We start from the raw sequence: 21749 nt of genomic DNA on the forward strand, positions 1-21749 counted from the left end.
ATATAAAGACATAGTGTTTCATAATAACAGCATGAAATTAACTGTAGTCCACACTATACTACTGGAATAACTTTGTAGCCCCCTTCTGTTGCTATTGCTGAGATCAAGAGTTGAGAGAATCTGCTTTAATTAAAACAACATGGGACACTAATCCTCTCTACATCAGCAGTTTGTCTCTCCAGTAAATTGTGTATCAAGAAAATCATTGAGGAGAGAGGATAGCTGCCAGAACAGGCTTTTAACACAGACAAAATTGCCCTATTCTGGAAAAAAAAAAATGCCACAAAAGACATTCATTAGTAAAGAAGAGAAGTAAGCACAAAGATTTAGGACAGGAAGGGATAAGCTAAGTCTATTTTTTCCTGCAAAGGCAGTTGGGTTTATGATCAGGATTGCCCTTATCTATAAAGCTGCTAAGCCCCTAAAAGATAAACAACTGCTAGTCTTTTAGTAATACAAAAGAGGCCTGGAAAACAAGAACCCTTTTCCTGTCTGAATAATGCTTTGTCCCTGAAATCAGAAGGTATCTGACCAGTGAAAAACTGTCTTTTAACGTTCTTCTGATATTGGCCAATGCCTCTGGCCACCGAGAACCCCACGAATTCAAAAACGAAAGCACTGAAGTGGTCTCCTTGCCCCCAAGCACAATGTCTCTAATGTAGCCTCTCAATCAGAGGGTCATGATGACCTCTAAGTCTCATTACACATGGTACTCTATGGAAAGGATTGTCAACACTGTGGAAAAGAACCCTGATAAGAGAGAACACCAAGAAAGTCTGAAAGGATTACACCACTGAAGATGCCATCATTGTTATGGAAAAAGCTGTGAAAGCCATCAAGCCCAAAACAAATTCTTTCTGGAGAAAACTGTGTCCAGATGTTGTGCATGACTTCACAGGATTTATGACAGAGCCAATCCCCTCCCCCCCCAAAAATAAAAAAAACTCATGACAGTGAAAGGTGGATATGGAAAAAAAAAAAAGGTAAAGGGTAAAGGTTTCAATATATGGATCTTGGAGAAAATCAAGAGCTAATAGACACCACACCAGATGACTGACCAGAAGATACTTGACAGAGATGAGTGCTTCTGAACCAGTGCCAGACTGTGAGGAAGAAGACATAGAAGCTGTGCAAGAAAAAAAAATTGACATCAGACAGTCTGGTAGGAGGGTTCAGATTTTTCAAGACTTCTTTTGAATTATTTGATGACAAGGACCCTTCTATGATATGGGCACTTATACTAAAGCATATGCAGAAAGACTGGTACTCTATAGGCAGTTACGAAGAAATGAGAAAGGAGAAAACACAGTTTTGTTTTGTTTTTTTAAATAATGAAACAATTTTGTTTCCAGCAGTGTATTATGAATATAATACTGTATGCCCTCAACATTTCATAATGATTCATTCATTAGTGTACAGACTAGGCTACCATAAAGCAAATATATTACTGCTTTTTCACAATCAGTGCATGAATATAATCATACCTTTAAGAAAATATGAATTTCTTTATTACATTATCTTTACATTTTTGATATATAGAGTTAGTAATACCTGAGACATTAAGAGTGTTTTGTATCATGTAAGAAAATGTTAGGGGCATCTGGCTGGCTTAGTTGGTAAACATGAGAATATTGATCTCAGGGTCATGAGTTGAAGCCCCACATTGAGCACAGAGCTTCCTAAAGAAAAGGTAAAAGAAAAATTGAAAAAAAAAATAAAATAAAATAGGAAGCTGGTTCTTTAAAATTAAGAGAGACTCAAAATAGAGGCCAAAATGAGTCATCGGGACAACAGCAAAATGAAAGAAAACAATTAAACAGAAAACAATTAAAAAACATTTTTTGCTGAGTTATTTTAACAACAACAAAAAATTGATGTAGGGACTAATAGACCAATAATTCAAGTTGTAAACAGATAACATAAACTTTAAGTATCAATAATACATATTTAAGTATTATTTTCTTCCTTATAATCTTCTAAATAATACTTCCTTTATTTCTAGCTTTCTTTAAAAATGCTATATATAATACAGAACAGATAAAATGTGTGTTAATTAACCATGTATGTTATCAATAAGACTTCCAGTCAACAGTAGGTTATATGTAGTTCGGTTTTGGCAAGTTGGAAGTTATGCAGGTATTTCTGACTGCTTTGGGGCTCAGTGACCCTAACTTATGAATTGTTCAAGGGTCAACTACATAATTAATCTTTTTCTAAATTGCCACCTTGCTATAGTCACCTATTTAATCTAATAATTTTTACATACTTTTTTGGGGGGGTTTTCTCTAAATACAACATGTCATTATCTCTTTTCTCAATTGTTCTCTAATATGGTGATGTGAGTGATTAAGATGACTGTCAAGATGAGTGATCAAGATGATTGTGCCTTAGGATGGTAATTAAACAGGTAAAGTTAAATATAATAGGGTTCCTGTTGATAAAATCAAGGGAATTATTTCAATAGCCATAGGTAACCCTTAAATTTGTTCTATTTAGAAAAACTTAATGCAACAAGATAAGTTATGCTTATATTTGAATGTATTGAGGACCTTTCCCTTTAACATAATTATCTCTTTAAAATATTTTATAGGAAAAAAGAATAAACTGTATTTACCCCTGGAGAGACCTTGTCAGTCATATCTATACAATTCCTGGTTTAAGCTGTAAGTAAATAATTAACTACAAAATTTTACATATGTATTATAAAATAAAGTGATATAAAATAAAGCTTTTTTTTTTAAGATTTTATTTATTTATTTGACAGAGAGAAATCACAAGTAGATGGAGAGGCAGGCAGAGAGAGAGAGGGATGCAGGCTCTCCGCTGAGCAGAGAGCCCGATGCGGGACTCGATCCCAGGACTCTGAGATCATGACCTGAGCCGAAGGCAGCGGCTTAACCCACTGAGCCACCCAGGCGCCCCTAAAATAAAGCTTTTAAAATTAATGAGACAACCAACCATATAGAATGTGCCTTAATAAGATACATATACATCAGATATCAAAGTACAATTTTTTATGAAAAAAAAAACTACAGAAATAGATTTATATCATGCAAGACTCATGAAAGTTCCTATGAGATTTAGTTTGGTAGTCAATAAACATTTACCTCTGTCAAAAATTTTTTCCAGGAGGAGTCAAGATGGCGGAGAAGTAGCAGGCTGAGAATACTTCAGCTAGCCGGAGATCAGCTAGATAGCTTATCTAAAGATTGCAAACACCTGAAAATCCATCAGCAGATCGAAGAGAAGAAGAACAGCAATTCAGGAAACGGAAAAACAACCACTTTCTGAAAGGTAGGACCGGCGGAGAAGTGAATCCAAAGCAACGGGAAGATAGAACCGGGGGGAGGGGCCAGCTCCAGGCAAGCGGCGGAGCAACGGAGCACAAAATCAGGACTTTTAAAAGTCTGTTCCACTGAGGGACATCGCTCCAGAGGCTAAACCAGAGCGAAGCCCACGCGGGGTCAGCGTGGCCTCAGGTCCTGCAGGGTCACAGAAGGATCGGGGGTATCTGAATGTCGCAGAGCTTGCAGGTGTTGGAACAGGAAAGCCAGCTACAGAGACTGAGCCGACAGTGAGCTCGCAGCTCGGGGTTACCTTGAACCGGTTGCAGGCTCAGTGAGCTCGGAGCGCGGCCGGAGGTCAGGCAGAAGGGAGTAACTGGGCGCTGTTCTCTGAGGGTGCACTGAGGAGTGGGGCCCCGGACTCTCGGCTCCTCTGGGCCAGAGACCAGGAGGCCGCCATTTGTATTCCCATTCTCTGGAACTCTACAGAAAGTGCTCAGGGAACAAAAGCTCCTGAAAGCAAACCCAAGCGGATTCCTCAGCCTGGCCCCTGGTAAGGGCGGTGCAATTCCGCCTGGGGCAAAGACACTTGAGAATCACTACACCAGGCCCCTCCCCCAGAAGATCAACAAGAAATCCGGACAAGACCAAGTTCACCTACAAAGAAGTGGGTTTCAATATGAAGGAGAGCAGCAGAATTCCAGAGGAGGAGGAAGCAAAGCACGAAACTCATGGCTTTCTCCCTGTGATTTTTTTTTTCCCCTGTGATTTTTTTTTTTTAGTCTCGCAGTTAATTTAATTTTTTTCTTTTTCATTTTTTTTCTCTTCTTCTGCTAAAATTTTTTTAAACTTTTACCTTTTACTTTTATAACTTTTTTTTTAAGAGTTAACCTTTTTTTTTTTTTAAAGATTTTATTTATTTATTTGACAGAGGGAGATCACAAGTAGGCAGAGAGGCAGGCAGAGAGAGAGAGGAGGAAGCAGGCTCCCTGCTGAGCAGAGAACCCGATGCGGGACTCGTTCCCAGGACCCTGAGATCATGACCTGAGCCGAAAGCAGCGGCTTAACCCACTGAGCCACCCAGGCGCCCTTTTTGAACATTTTTTAACTGGTTTATGTAATATATATATTTTTTCCTTTTTATATTGTTCTTTATTCGTTTTCCTTTTTTAAATTCTTTTATTTTTTTTCTTTATTCTTTTTTTTTTCTTTATTTCTTTTTGAATCTCTTTTATCCCCTTTCTGCCCCCTCATGATTTGGGATCTCTTCTGATTTGGTTAAACCATATTTTCTTGCGGTTGTTGCCACACTTTTAGTATTTTACTTGCTCATTCATATACTCTTATCTGGACAAAATGACAAGGCGGAAAAATTCACCACAATAAAAAGAGCAAGAAGCAGTACCGAAGGCTAGAGACCTAATCAATACAGACATTGGTAATATACCAGATCTAGAGTTCAGAATGACAATTCTCAAGGTTCTAGCTGGGCTCGAAAAAGGCATGGAAGATATTAGAGAAACCCTCTCGAGAGATATAAAAGCCCTTTCTGGAGAAATAAAAGAACTAAAATCTAACCAAGTTGAAATCAAAAAAGCTATTAATGAGGCGCAATCAAAAATGGAGCCTCTCACTTCTAGGATAAATGAGGCAGAAGAAAGAATTAGTGATATAGAAGACCAAATGACAGAGAATAAAGAAGCTGAGCAAAAGAGGGACAAACAGCTACTGGACCATGAGGGGAGAATTCGAGAGATAAGTGACACCATAAGACAAAACAACATTAGAATAATTGGGATTCCAGAAGAAGAAAGAAAGAGGGGAGCAGAAGGTATATTGGAGAGAATTATTGGGGAGAATTTCCCCAATATGGCAAAGGGAACAAGCATCAAAATTCAGGAGGTTCAGAGAACGCCCCTCAAAATCAATAAGAATAGGCCCACACCCCATCACCTTATAGTAAAATTTACAAGTCTTAGTGACAAAGAGAAAATCCTGAAAGCAGCCCGGGAAAAGAGGTCTGTAAGATACAATGGTAAAAATATTAGATTGGCAGCTGACTTATGCACAGAGACCTGGCAGGCCAGAAAGAGCTGGCATGATATTTTCAGAGCACTAAACGAGAAAAACATGCAGCCAAGAATACTATATCCAGCTAGGCTATCATTGAAAATAGAAGGAGAGATTAAAAGCTTCCAGGACAAACAAAAACGGAAAGAATTTGCAAACACCAAACCAGCTCTACAGGAAATCTTGAAAGGGGTCCTCTAATCAAAGAGAGAGGCTTCAAGAGGTAGATCAGTAAGGAACAGAGACCACATACAGTAACAGTCACCTTAAAGGCAATACAATGGCCCTAAATTCATATCTCTCAATAGTTAATGGACTAAATGTCCCAATCAAAAGACACAGGGCATCAGAATGGATAAAAAAACAAAACCCATCTATATGTTGCCTCCAGGAAACTCATTTTAAGCCCGGAGAAACCTCCAGATTTAAAGTGAGGGGGTGGAAAAGAATTTACCATGCTAATGGACATCAGAAGAAAGCAGGAGTGGCAATCCTTATATCAGATCAATTAGATTTTAAGCCAAAGACTATAATAGATGAGGAAGGACACTATATCATACTCAAAGGGTCTGTCCAACAAGAAGATTTAACAATTTTAAATATCTATGCCCCCAACGTGGGAGCAGCCAACTATATAAACCAATTAATAAAATCAAAGAAACACATCAACAATAATACAATAATAGTAGGGGACTTTAACACTCCCCTCACTGAAATGGACATATCATCCAAGCAAAAGATCAGCAAGGAAATAAAGGCCTTAAACAAAACACTGGACCAGATGGACATCACAGATATATTCAGAACATTTCATCCCAAAGCAACAGAATACACATTCTTCTCTAGTGCACATGGAACATTCTCCAGAATAGATCACATCCTCGGTCCTAAATCAGGACTCAACCGGTATCAAAAGCTTGGGATCATTCTCTGCATATTTTCAGACCACAATGCTCTGAAGCTAGAACTCAACCACAAGAGGAAGTTTGGAAAGAACCCAAATACATGGAGACTAAACAGCATCCTTCTAAAGAATGAATGGGTCAACCGGGAAATTAAAGAAGAATTGAAAAAAATCATGGAAACAAATGATAATGAAAATACAACAGTTCAAAATCTGTGGGACACAACAAAGGCAGTCCTGAGAGGAAAATATATAGCGGTACAAGCCTTTCTCAAGAAACAAGAAAGGTCTCAGGTACACAACCTAACCCTACACCTAAAGGAGCTCTAGAAAGAACAAGAGAGAAACCGTAAGCCCAGCAGGAGAAGAGAAATCATAAAGATCAGAGCAGAAATCAATGAAATAGAAACCACAAAGACAATAGAACAAATCAATGAAACTAGGAGCTGGTTCTTTGAAAGAATTAATAAAATTGATAAACCCCTGGCCAGACTTATTAAAAAGAAAAGAGAAAGGACCTAAATAAATAAAATCATGAATGCAAGAGGAGAGATCACAACAACACCAAAGAAATACAAACTATTATAAGAACATACTATGAGCAACTCTACGCCAACAAATTTGACAATCTTGAAGAAATGGATGCATTCCTAGAAACATATAAACTTCCACAACTGAACCAGGAAGGAGTAGAAAGCCTGAACAGACCCATAACCAGTAAGGAGATTGAAACAGTCATTTAAAATCTCCAAACAAACAAAAGCCCAGGGCCAGACGGCTTCCCCGGGGAATTCTACCAAACATTTAAAGAAGAACTAATTCCTATTCTCCTGAAACTGTTCCAAAAAATAGAAATGGAAGGAAAACTTCCAAACTCATTTTATGAGGCCAGCATTACCTTGATCCCCAAACCAGACAAGGATCCCATCAAAAAAGAGAGCTATAGACCAATATCCTTGATGAACACAGATGCGAAAATTCTCAGCAATATACTAGCCAATAGGATTCAACAGTACATTAAAAGGATTATTCACCACGACCAAGTGGATTTATTCCAGGGCTGCAAGGTTGGTTCAACATCCACAAATCAGTCAATGTGATACAACACATCAATAAAAGAAAGAACAAGAACCATATGATACTCTCAATAGATGCTGAAAAAGCATTTGACAAAGTACAGCATCCCTTCCTGATCAAAATTCTTCAAAGTGTAGGGATAGAGGGCACATACCTCAATATCATCAAAGCCATCTATGAAAAATCCACCACAAATATCCTTCTCAATGGAGAAAAACTGAAAGCTTTTCCGCTAAGGTCAGGAACACGGCAGGGATGTCCATTATCACCACTGCTATTCAACATAGTACTAGAGGTCCTAGCCTCAGCAATCAGACAACAAAAGGAAATTAAAGGCATCCAAATCGGCAAAGAAGAAGTCAAATTATCACTCTTCACAGATGATATGATACTATATGTGGAAAACCCAAAAGACTCCACTCCAAAACTGCTAGAACTTATACAGGAATTCAGTAGAGTGTCAGGATATAAAATCAATGCACAGAAATCAATAGCATTTCTCTACACCATCAGCAAGACAGAAGAAAGAGAAATTAAGGAGTCAATCCCATTTACAATTGCACCCAAAACCATAAGATACCTAGGAATAAACCTAACCAAAGAGACACAGAATCTATACTCAGAAAACTATAAAGTACTCATGAAAGAAATTGAGGAAGACACAAAGAAATGGAAAAATGTTCCATGCTCCTGGATTGGAAGAATAAATATTGTGGAAATGTCTATGCTACCTAAAGCAATCTATACATTTAATGCAATTCCTATCAAAGTACCATCCGTCTTTTTCAAAGAAATGGAACAAGTAATTCTAAAATTTATATGGAACCAGAAAAGACCTCGAATAGCCAAAGGGATATTGAAAAAGAAAGCCAATGTTGGTGGCATCACAATTCCGGACTTCAAGCTCTATTACAAAACTGTCATCATCAAGACAGCATGGTACTGGCACAAAAACAGACACATAGATCAATGGAACAGAATAGAGAGCCCAGAAATAGACCCTCAACTCTACAGTCAACTAATCTTTGACAAAGCAGGAAAGAATGTCCAATGGAAAAAAGGCAGCCTCTTCAATAAATGGTGCTGCGAAAATTGGACAGCCACATGCAGAAAAATGAAATTGGACCATTTCCTTACACCACACACGAAAATAGACTCAAAATGGATGAAGGACCTCAATGTGCGAAAGGAATCCATCAAAATCCTTGAGGAGAACACAGGCAGCAACCTCTTTGACCTCAGCCGCAGCAACATCTTACTAGGAACATCGCCAAAGGCAAGGGAAGCAAGGGCAAAAATGAACTATTGGGATTTCATCAAGATCAAAAGCTTTTGCACAGCAAAGGAAACAGTTAACAAAATCAAAAGACAACTGACAGAATGGGAGAAGATATTTGCAAACGACATATCAGATAAAGGATTAGTGTCCAGAATCTATAAAGAACTTAGCAAACTCAACACCCAAAGAACAAATAATCCAATCAAGAAATGGGCAGAGGACATGAACAGACATTTATGCAAAGAAGACATCCAGATGGCCAACAGACACATGAAAAAGTGCTCCATATCACTCGGCATCAGGGAAATACAAATCAAAACCACAATGAGATATCACCTCACACCAGTCAGAATGGCTAAAATCAACAAGTCAGGAAATGACAGATGCTGGTGAGGATGCGGAGAAAGGGGAACCCTCCTACACTGTTGGTGGGAATGCAAGCTGGTGCAGCCACTCTGGAAAACAGCATGGAGGTTCCTCAAAATGTTGAAAATAGAACTGCCCTATGACCCAGCAATTGCACTACTGGGTATCTACCCTAAAGATACAAACGTAGTGATCCAAAGGGGCACGTGCACCCGAATGTTTATAGCAGCAATGTCCACAATAGCCAAACTATGGAAAGAACCTAGATGTCCATCAACAGATGAATGGATCAAGAAGATGTGGTATATATACACAATGGAATACTAGGCAGCCATCAAAAGGCATGAAATCTTGCCATTTGCGACAACATGGATGGAACTAGAACGTATCATGCTTAGCGAAATAAGTCAAGCAGAGAAAGACAACTATCATATGATCTCCCTGATATGAGGAAGTGGTGATGCAACATGGGGGCTTAAGTGGGTAGGAGAAGAATCAATGAAATAAGATGGGATTGGGAGGGAGACAAGCCATAAGTGACTCTTAATCTTACAAAACAAACTGAGGGTTGCTGGCGGGAGGGGGGTTGGGGGAAGGTTGGGGTTATGGACATTGGGGAGGGTATGTGCTTTGGTGATTGCTGTGAAGTATGTAAACCTGGCGATTCACTGACCTGTACCCCTGGGGATAAAAATACATGTTTATAAAAAAAAGTAAAAAATTTTTAAAAAAAAGAAAAAAAAACTTTTTTCCATATACGTCTTTGGATAAAATAAAAGGAAATAGTCTGGAACAGTAAGAAACACAATACAGTCAACTAATGATAAAGGACAGAGCCTTTGAAGGTACACTATCTGAGTGTTCTTATTAGTGAGGACAAGCTGCTTAACACCCCAGTACCTCAATTACTCAAGTGTAAAATTAAGATCATAATAGTTCATCAACTCAATGGATTGAATAAATGAGTTATTACTATAAAATCCTTTAGAACAGTGCCCATAAAGAAGAAATGCACAAAAGCATTGGCATTATTATTTTTATTGCTATAGTCATCATTATTAAATATAAGTTATTAGAGACAAGGACATAAAGCTAACACACTAAGGGTTCTTTAGCTCTAGTTCTTCATCCATTAACTTCTCACAAGAAGAAAATTAACAGATAGAATCATTTACATTTACATATTGATTTAACAAATAATCATTAAATGTTTACTACATGCCAAGCATTGTAATTTGAGTGTACAAATATGAAGAAAATTTGTTAACCATCCACAAGGTACTTTTAGACCTAGAAATTGTTAAAGACACCTAAATGTTACTGGAGATATGAGAGTTGTTCATAGAGGTTGCTGTAGATTACTAGAGGAAAGAGTGGAGGAGACTGACCTGAGCAGGCTGTCAGAGAAGTTCTTACAAGGAAGACAGTATTCTAAGGATACTTATCTATCTATTTATCTATCTATCTATATTTATTTATTTAAAAAAGCAGGAGCATGCGTGTGTACATGTAAGCAGGGGGAGGGGACAAAAAGAGAGAGAGAGGGATAAGCAGACTCCAAGCTGAGCTGGGAGTCAAGTCAGGATCCCTGAGCCCTGAGCTGACCTGGAGCTCCATCTCACAACCCTGACATTGTGACCTACACTGAAATCAGGACTAGGATCCTTAAGCGACTGGCCACCCAGATACCCCAGAAGGAAGATAATATTCTAACTCTCTGTAAAAGTTTAGTAGGATTTGTTCACCAGATAGAAAGGACTTGGAACAACATGAACTTTCCAGGCAGCGCTAAAAGCTGGCAGAGAGAAACACAAATATCTGAGACAGATGGCGAGGCATGAGGCATTCCTTTATTTATTCAGCAAGTGATTTTTGAATGCCAGGCCCAGTATATGCTTTCCTGAACAAAACATGCAACATCCCTGTGTGCGCAAAAGTTACCCAAACCAATCAATAAATAGACTAATAAACGTAATATCTTTGGTAATGAATAATTATGTAAAGAAAAGCAGAGTAAGGGGAATGAGGGTGTTGGGGAAGTGGTACTTACTATTTTAATAAGGTCAGTCCATTGAGATGATGATACTTGCATAAAGATCTGAAGGAAGTGAAAGAATAAACAGGATACAATAACTTTTGAGTAGAAGAAATAGTAAGGAGCAAACTGTGAGGCAGTTTTGTTGACATGTTTAAGAAACAGCAAGGAATCTAGCAGGGCTGACAGGGAATGAATGAGTGTGAGAAAGTCAGGACCCGAAAGATGAGAGAAGAAAAGGATGCAGAGAGAACATGGATGGCCTTTCAGGGCATGGGAAGAACTTGGATTTTACACTAACTAGGGGGTTTTGATTAAAGTTGTGCTTTTATTGGATTTAAGGGTTTTTTTGTTTTGTTTTGTTTGTTGTTGTTGTTTTAATTTTTATTAACATATAATGTATTATTAGCCTCAGGGGTACAGGTCTATGAATCATCAGGCTTACACATTTCACAGCACTCACCATAGCACATACCCTCCCAATGTTCATAACCCAACCACCCTCTCCCTACCGCCCACCACCACCCCCACCCCGGCAACCCTCAGTTTGTTTTATTAGATTAAGAGTCTCTTATGATTTGCCTCCCTCTGGATCCCATCTTGTTTAATTTTTTCCTTTCCTACCTCCCTATCGGATTTAAGTTTTAAAGTACTCTGGCCAATGTGTGATTAGATTGTACAAAGTAAGGGGTGGAAGTAGGGGAACCAAACATTGTTTTCCTAATAATCCGCATGACAGATACCAGTGCGAAAACCCAAAGAGTAGCACTTCTATAATGAGCATCAGTCCAATTCAGAGTATAGTTTGAAGATACTGTTAACAAGATTGGCTAAAGGACATGGAAAAGGAAGGCAGGCAGGAAGGCAGCTCTCAAACCTGACTCCAAGTTTCAGAAACTGAAACAGTGTTTCCATTTACTGGGATGATAAGATTAGTGTTGAGAAACTGAGTTTCTTTTGGGCGTGTTAAATTCAAAATATCTATTACACCTTCCACAGGGACAAGTATATTCTAGTACCTGCAGGCTGTTTGGTATGACTGGAGCATAGACTCAATGAAGACATGTTGATAGCAAATAAGGCTGAGAAGTGAGTAGACTGTATCACATAGGGTCTTTGAAAATCAGTGTAATTCAAACTTCATGAATAGTTAAACGTACATGTTAGTTAAGTATATAGCACGATTAAAATTGTAGTTAAATAAACTTAATCCAGCAGCAATATCAAAGATTGATCATGAAGACTGACATTAGAACTAGAATTAGTATTGTTGACAAAATGATTCTTCTCCCAGTTTTTGATTATTATTTTAATAACATACTATCCAATTATTATATTTAACATCTCCCCAGTTGCTAAAAGGAAAATTTAGAATCATCTTCATGTTTTTCTTTCTCTAATCGAATACATAATTAGTTACTGAGTACTATGTATCTCAGCTTTTTACTGTTTTTATAGCTTTCTCTTCATTCTGCTACTTCTGCCCAAGTTCAGAAAATCACTATGTTTTGCCATGACTAGTGACAATCTAGTCATGAAATCATTGCTTCCTCCTGCTATAGTCATAGTGCCCACCATAGTCGAGAAAGACTTTCTTGACAATGTATCTTGACCTAATAACTCAACACTAGTTTAAGCTTTATTCCTAGAGGGATATAAATATCAATTCAGCATTTGATTTTTTTTTTTTAAGATTTCATTTATTTATTTGACAGACAGAGATCACAAGTAGGCAGAAAGGCAGGCAGAGAGAGACGGGGGTAAGCAGGCTCCCGGCTGAACAGAGAGCCAGATGCTGGGCTAGATCCCAGGATCCTGGGATCAGGAACTGAGCCCAAGGCAGAGGCTTAACCCACTGAGCCACCCAGGCTCCCCTCAGCATGTGATTATAGCACGAATACATGAAATACAATTTTAAACTGTGTCATAATACATTTTTGTTTTAAAATATTTCTTCTAGGAATATTTACACTTAGCATTCCCCTTCCCTCCTTGTTTATACCATATGTTATTAGTAACTATACATATTAGTTGAAAAGTAAATATTGTAAAAATAATCATTTCCTTCCCTTATACTGTGTACATCTGAATTAAATAATAGAATTGTTAAATATGTGATGGGAGTAGAAAAATATGACAAGCATCATTTGAGGCTTAAAGTTTTGTATTCATAAGTGTGTGATTTCTGAGACACAGTAATTGAAATTCCATACTCTGAAACAATCATTGAATTTCCTTACATAAATTTAACTCATGTCATCTATAAATAAAATCAGTAGCTGCAATCTTAAATAGCATATGAGTGAAATACAGTGTAGGATGAATGAATAATTTTCCTTAGTTTCAAACTAAAATTACATTATTTCTGAATTAATCAGTTAGCTGTTGTGATAGATGGTAGGTTAGGAGTTGTAATTCTCCTTTCAGTAGGGTTTCAAGATTATAAATTAAATTTGTTATTTCTCCTGAATAAATGACACTACTAAACTTATTAGACTTTTGCTTTGCTCAGGTTTTTAAATAAGAAAACTGAAATAATGTCTGAGAGTATTTGAAAATACCCACATTCAGTTTTGAGAAATTATAGGGTATCTCTGTTTTAGTGTCCATAAGAAATGCTATGTATGTATCAAAAAACAAATTGAAATTAAAAAAAAAATTCAGCACTTGCAATAGGAAAACCAACTAATTTTTTTTTTCATTTTTCTCTTTCTAAGAACAACATAATTTTAAAAAATGCCTTATTATTTAATTATATCCTATTATTGCGATGAATTTAATAAGATACACCAAAAATTATTATAACTACATATTTTCCTCATAATGTTTTCTGCATAATAATAACTTAGGTACAATTTGTTATTGATTATAGTCATGGCAGGGGTTGATGATTTGGGATAATATACATATGAAAGACAACTTTAATTTTAAAAGAAACTAGTTTTAAAAATCTTGGAGCTCTTTGTAATTATATGTAAACATGAAGCATATCTGATGATTTAAAATTGAAAAAAGACAGTTTTACTGGGAAAAAATTAAATAAAGTATTTTGCTCCTCTATTCACCCTAATTAGGGAAAATTAAACATTTTTTAATCTGTCCAACACTGTTATGAATATGTATACTGAATATATATAAGTTTATTAACAATTTTATGTAGATATTTTCTTTTGTGAATCTAGTATACATCAGAAAAACTACATGAATAAAAATGTTAAGTGAGTGATTGTAGCAATAAATCTACATCATAAAATATTCAAAACACTCACATTTGAAATATAATTACTTTTGGAGAAAGTATGTCATATAATTGGAATATATTAATAAATATTAAAAAGGTGATAATGCTCCTTAAAAAGCTTAGGTTTTTGGTGGTTTTCTAAATATGTATTTTATTGTCTTTTGTTGAAGAATTTGCCAGTAGTTACAGTTTATCTTTGACAATTTTTCTTTGTGTGCAGATTTTTATCCAACATGATTCCTAATAGTATTAATAATATTAATAAAACCACATTTAAATACTACATTTCTCTAAATGAAATTTTAATGAAAAGGTTTGTAACTTCTCCAGTAGATATATTTGAAAATTAAGCTCAAAATGAGTGTCTTCATTTTTTGAGGCTACCTGTGAATCAATATTGTTTTATTGGGAGATAGATCAAAATATACGCTACAATTTTGAGAATATCAGAGTGCTTATATTTTGAGAATGTAAACCATAGCAGAAAAAAAAGAAAGACAAAAACTAAGAAAAATTAACTCTAATTCTTCTTTCTCACCATGTAAAACATTTTAGAGAAATATATCTTTTATTTATTAACATTGTTCATACATATTAAATGATATTACATTGAGTAATGCAGTGTTATAAGCAAATAAGCAGTCATTTTACTCAACTCTAAAGATAAACATTCCTTTGTTGTGAACTATTAACTGTTAGTAACTATCCATTCTCTCAATTTTCTCTTTGGAGTAAAACTCCCTAATTAATCTAATGAGTAACTATTTTTTCACTGACTTGTAGGCAGGTATGGTCATGTGTACACATTTAGGCTGACTATATATCAGGAAATACTGTTGTGAGCAGCTTTGATGCCATCATTTTGAAGACAAAGGCTTTCTCTCCAGGTGCTTATTTTATTTTAATATTGGAATTCTAGTCGTAAAGATGGCAGAATTGTTCTGACCATTTAGACTATTATATAGGAAGGAATTATTTTTCTTCATATTGGAACACAGTATTTTAGAGTCACTTTGTAGCAGCAGATAAACTCATAATCAAATAATAGAGTAATAAAGTGCAATTACTATTGGAAAAAAATCCTTATAAATATTTAGTGTATAATATAAATAACTTGAAAGTTACTGAATTCTATGCATATTTGTAGAAAGCTAAAGCTTTTTCTACACTGCAAATATCAGCTGTCTTTTAATATATTTAGCTTTCCAAGAATGAAAGACAAAACAGAGATGGAAATAACAGAGAGGATAAAGAAACAACTTAGAAAGAAAAGAAAGCTGGATGGTGTCAATCTTGAAATTTCAGTAAATTAAGTAGGGTAATTAAAATATTACTATGTGAAGAGAAGCAAGTCAAATAAAACTATGTTAAAAAAAAAAAAACTTTCACATGCTCCTTTATTCTTCCATCACCTTTTTTTCTTTTTAACATAAGGAGAATATTATCTCCATATAATTCAGGTGAAAAAAGACATTAGACAATTAAATTAATAGTTATTGAAGATATGTATACTGACTGTATATGAAGGCAGGCATAAATCAACTGGCTTTCAAAAATAAACTGGTATGCATTTATTTTTAAAAATATTTTAAAATTCAATTTAATACCAAAATAACATTTTCTTTCTTTGGACTGCATGTTTGAAATACTGATATGTTTGACTAAAAGAATAAACATCTTGGAGATCTTTGTAGCATGTCAAATTTTAAGTGAGCTTGAAATTTGCAATTTCATCTGTAAATAAGGAGTTTAAATGAGAAGCCAGTAATAGGTCTTTAAAAAAAAAAATTCCCATTAGCCAGCATTGAACTATCACCTTAAAATGTGACATAAAGATGGGATCTTTAGACTCTAATATCATCTTCTTTGTGCACATATCTAGTGCTAATACCAAATTAAAAAAAAAAAATCCTACTCTCTTTCTTTGAGGCTCAAGTTTCCAACAGATAATTTTTCATGAATAATGGCAAATTTCACAGTTCTGATTTTCTTTTTATTTTTATTGCAGAAAATTCATAAAATAAAACCACATTGCTTTAAAGCAGAACACATGGTTAGTTTTCAGCAGAGAAGTGAAAAATCTCTAGTTTGTCTACCACTGTAATTATTGGCAGCCGTTAAATTCTATACACAACATAAGGCATAAATTAGCTGATCACCAACATGTGTGCAGTCACAAGGTAACAAATATTAAACCTAGGAGAAAAGGAGAAAATGAACTAGGTTAATAGATGATGACAAAGAGATAAGACATTTAGTTATATGTTGATTAGGTTTTCCCACATGTCATTTATTTTAGTCTTCAGTGTGAGTTGTTACTCAACATTTTTATAAAAAGATGCATTTTAGGATCTCAGTTTTCATTTTTAGTGGTCTTATTGCAAGGTGAACTTCTGCACTTTAGGCAAGAAAAAGAATGGCAACAAATGCAAATAGGGCCACATTCTTCTAGCAGCATAAAACTGATGTTAAGTCCCCCTGTCAACATAGATTCAGAGCCAAAAGGGGGAAAAAAATAAAGTGCCATAAGTGATTTGTTCCACTGTCCAATTTTCCTAAGGACTCTCATTCTACAATTAGAAGCTGATGACAGCTCACCATATTTAACTTGAATGTGTAGGTTCTTTTTAACAAATTTGTAGGGGGAAAAACACCGATGAAGATTTTCACATGTTACAAACAACAGTGTCTGAGTTCTAAAGTTTCAGAGTTATTAAGGAATAACTTAGATGAAAATATAAAGTAAGTAATATGCTATCTTCCATACACAACTATAACGTTAAAAGCGCACTTTAATACAGCATATAGCACTGACTTTCTTTCAATCAGTGATGATGGATTTATATTCATTAATTCACAACTACACTTAACGGGAAGCTGCTGACTGGAAACTCTATCAGGGGACATAAGGAAGCTGACTGGAACTCAGGAAACCTAAGTCCATCACCTATGGTCATTGATACAGCAAAGCCATTAACCAGACCAAAACGAAAAATGGAAAAGAAAAGAAGGGAAAAGAAACACTATGGACAAATACCCCAAAAGTTGAATTTTAACTCATAAACACTGACATTTGTTTCATATTTGCAGTTTGAAAATGATTTTTACAACAATTTTCTTATTCAGAACTTAATGCTATTCCTAGTAAGTAGGACTTATAATCACATCCATGTGATAGGAAGAGGAGATATGTAGTTAAAAGTTGCATTCAGAAGACAGAATTACCTGCTAGTTAAGACCTGGCCTTTTGCCTGAATTCAAGTCCCAGGTCTACCTCATAAGAAGCTTTATGACCTTCTGTAAAGTCAGTAATAGTCTCAGGCTCAATATCTTTATCTATAAAATTGGAAGAACACTAGCATCTACCTTATGAGAACGTCCAAAAAGTGACATAGGATAATCACCTAATGTTCTCTGTATTTAACTCATAAACATGGACATTTGTTTCATATTTGCAGTTTGCAATTATGATACCTGTCTGAGGTCTCAATAAACATAACTATTACTATATCCATTGTTTGAAATTATAATAAGAATATTTATTTTAAATGAATTTTTATACAAAAAAAATAGCACAACATTTCAGGTACATGAGATTCAATTGTGAATATCCTTATCCTTATAAGTCAAGGCCTGACCTGGCCTTACCACTTCTTAATGTGATATTAACTCTGACACTTATTAACTTCTCTGAGTCTCATAATAAAATCTGCTCTGCCATACTTACTGAGTTATAAGAGTCAAATGCAAAAGGACATTGAAATCTGGAAAGTACTGCACATGTGTAAAGTATTATTAGTACTTAGGAAATGATTGTTGGTGAAGTCAAATCTTACCATATAACTCCTATAGCCACTCACCATCTGGTATTACCTTATAATCTTCAACTGAATTGTGCCTTAACACCAATTTCAAAAGAAGACAAAAGAAAATGCCTTTTTAGTCTTGGTAACCTGTGTTTGCAAACATTTTCCTTTCGAAATAATTTTAATAAAATTAGGACACTAGTAGGTAACCATCAAGCAAGATACTGCAGTATTTGTTTCATTCATTTCATGTTCAGTGTGATCATAGAAGTTAAAATGACGAGACAAAATGGGACCCTTAACCAGCACATGTGTTTCATTGTACGTTGAGTTGTAAAATCCTGATCTCCGATTTTTAAAGTAATTTCTCTTTTGACTCTTTTCAACAAGAGTTATTTTTGAACATGTGTTAAGGTGTAAAACAATACGGCTTTGGAGGGGCTGTGGTTAATTCCACTCTACTACTGATTTGTTAACAAATATGTCAGCTCCATTTTGATTTGGATCCTTTCAATTGATATGAGCTAAAAAGAAATGGCTTCGATTTTTAGACCCTGCATGAAAAATCAGAGCTTCAGTGAGGGGAAAAAAAGAAAAAAAAAGAAAAATGACCTTGCTAATAGATTGTTTTTCTTTGGAAGAGACACTCAAGAATATAGAGTTCACAAAGAGAAACAACCTAACACATAGCATCAGTTGGTGAATATTTACTTAACCCCTCTGTCCATTAATAGACATTGAAAACACAGCAGGGGGCGCCTGGGTGGCTCAGTGGGTTAAGCATCTGCCTTGGGCTCAGGTCATGATCTCAGGGTCCTGGGATCGAGGCCCGTAACAGGCTCTCTGCTCAGCTGGGAGCCTGCTTCCCCCCTCGCTCTCTGTCTGCCTACTTGTGACCTCTTTCTCTGTCAAATAAATGAATAAAATTAAAAAAAAAAAAAGAAAGGAAGGAAGGAAGAAAGAAGAAAGAAAGAAAGAGAAAGAAAGAAAGAAAGAAAGAAAGAAAGAAAGAAAAAAAAAAGGGAAAAAAAAAAGAAAACACAGCAGGGAACAAAACAACAAAAATATGTGTCCTTATCCAGTTTATGCTCCCAATGCACTATGCAAAATAACAGAAAGGACAGAAAGACCTGTTTTTATGGTTGTATATAAATTTAGCTCAATACTTTAAATTCATCCCTATGTATATGTGTTTGCTAGAGGTGAATAAAAAGCTTGGGATTTATTCAAAGACAGCAGAAGGCAATGCTTCTGTCCATGTCTTAGAGCAGATAAAAGCAATATGCTTTTAGTAAATTTGGAAATCAAGAGTATGCCGTGAGGATGATGCTGAGTCCTCCGATATTCTGTGTATAACCATTATGTTTGTATCAGCATTGAGTATCAGGAGGCTTCACACCTCATTCTGCACTCCGCTCAGTGTTTGAACCCTTTCGGCAACCATTTCTGCAAATGCCACTGATGTCCTCATGTGAGGGGTTACCCTTAATTCAAGTCTTTAAAACTGATGAATTCTTCATCGTGACATGATTTTCTTTCCTGTGACCTCTACTTACTGTCAATTTGATCTATTCTGGATCACAACCAGATTCTTTCATTCATGTGTAAGGGACCCACTCAATGTCTTTCTTCCATGTTCTGGATTCCTTACCTTTCTCCCCAGCATCGCTGACTGAAGAGACAAAAATCCTCATACTTTTTATACAAAAGATTTCAACGTAATCCAAAATTCTCCTCTTTAGGCCAACCCAGAAGTCTTACTTTTCTTCCAATATCTGAAAATAAATAAATAATTAGAGCAAGTCAGGGGGTTCCTTTTTAGGCAGACTCAAGATTGTTCTTTTTCCTCCCCCTCTTATTTCATTTCTCCACGCACACAAGGTATCTGTGTATATAGTTCTTAGTAGAAAATAAATCCCTTACCATTAGCTTAGAATATCATGTACACTTGAATGACAAATCACTAGGTCACAGGAGAATGTAGAATACGTTGTCTTCACTGCTTATTATTTAGGTGATACTAGACAAGTTCGTTTACCAGTATTAACCTTAGATTAATCAACTTAGAAATCAGAAATATACTACGTCAGAGGATCATTAGGAGAATTGTATGCATGAAATTGAGATGTTGTAAATTACTCCCAATCACACTTTCCTTGCAGGAGGGTGAATTTGTCTTTCATGATCTAGAATTCCTACTTCCCGTTAGTTTGTCTTTGGTGCTGCTCTGCCAAGCATCTGATTCTTCACTCTAACTTCAGCGGCCTTAGGTCCCTCTAGTCCTTCTGCCTAGAATAATTTTTGGTTTTGTTTTTAATTTAATAGACATTTTTGGCACAGTTTTAGGTGTACATAAAATTGAACAGACTTCATAAAGTTCAAATATACTTCCTTTTCCTCTCCCTCTCACAGCTTCCCCATTAACATCTTACATTAATACTGTATATGTATTTGTCACACCAAGGAACCAATATTGTTACAGCGTTATTAACTGAAGTTTGTAAACTACATCAGGGTTCACTCTTTCTCTTGTACAATTCTGCGGATTTTGACAAGTGCATAAGGACATACATATCACTATAATACCTTGCAGAGTAGTTTCACTGCCCTAAAACCCGCATGTTCAGCTGATTCATCCCTCCCCCATCAACATATTCTGACAATCAATGTCTCGATCATTTTGCCTTTTCCAAAATGTCATACACTTGGAATAATTCAGTATATACCTTTTAAGACTGACTTTTTTTTTTTTACTAAGAAATATTCATTTAATTTTACTCCATGTCTTTTTTGTGGCTTAATAGCTCATTTCTTTTTACCACTGAATAATGTTCCATTGATTGGATGTAGTAGTTTATTTATCTATTCAACTATGGAAGGATATCTTCGTTGTTTCTATTTGGAAACTATGGATAAAATTGCTACAAACGTTAATGTGCAGGTTTTTGTTTTTAGTTCATTTGGGTAAATATCTAAGGTTACAAACGTAGGGTAGTACCATATAGTGAGACTATAATTAGTTTTGCAAGAAACTGTCAAAATGTCTCTCTAAGTGGTTAGACCATTTTTCATTTCCACCAGGATAAAGAGTTTGACAGGATTTTAGTCATTTCAAAATCACATTGTTGTTTTAATTTGCAATTCTCTAATGACATGCTAGGTTGAACATTTCATGTAATTGCTTGATATCTGTATATTTTCTTTCATGAGGTGTCTGTTCTGATCTTTCTCCCCTTTGTAAATTGGGTTGTTCCTTTTTTGATTGTTTAATTTTAAGAGTACTTCATATACTTTGGATAAAAGCCCTTTATCTTAAGTGTTTTGCAAATATTGTATCCAGGCTTGTGTTTCTCTTTTCATTCTCTTAATAGAGTCCTTCACAGACCAAAAGTTCTAAATTTTAATCATATAAAGAGTTTCAAGTTTTTGTTTCATGGATTGTGTTTTTGGTATTGTACCTATAACTCTAAGTCAATTCTGAAGTCATATTTGATTTTATCCTACATTTTGTAGTTTTGTGGTTTCTTCTTTCTTTGTCTACTTTTTTCACCTATTCCATAATATCTTGATCTCTGAAACTTTATCATGAGGTCTGTAATGTCAGTCCTTAAGATTCATTTTTCTTCTGCAGGATTATTTTGGTTATCCAGAGTCTTTTGTCTTCCCATAGAAACCTGAAAATCAATT

Source organism: Mustela putorius, unplaced genomic scaffold (assembly GCF_011764305.1).
Source record: "Mustela putorius furo isolate JIRA1106 unplaced genomic scaffold, ASM1176430v1.1 tig00003866_pilon_pilon_pilon, whole genome shotgun sequence".
NCBI lineage: Eukaryota > Metazoa > Chordata > Mammalia > Carnivora > Mustelidae > Mustela > Mustela putorius.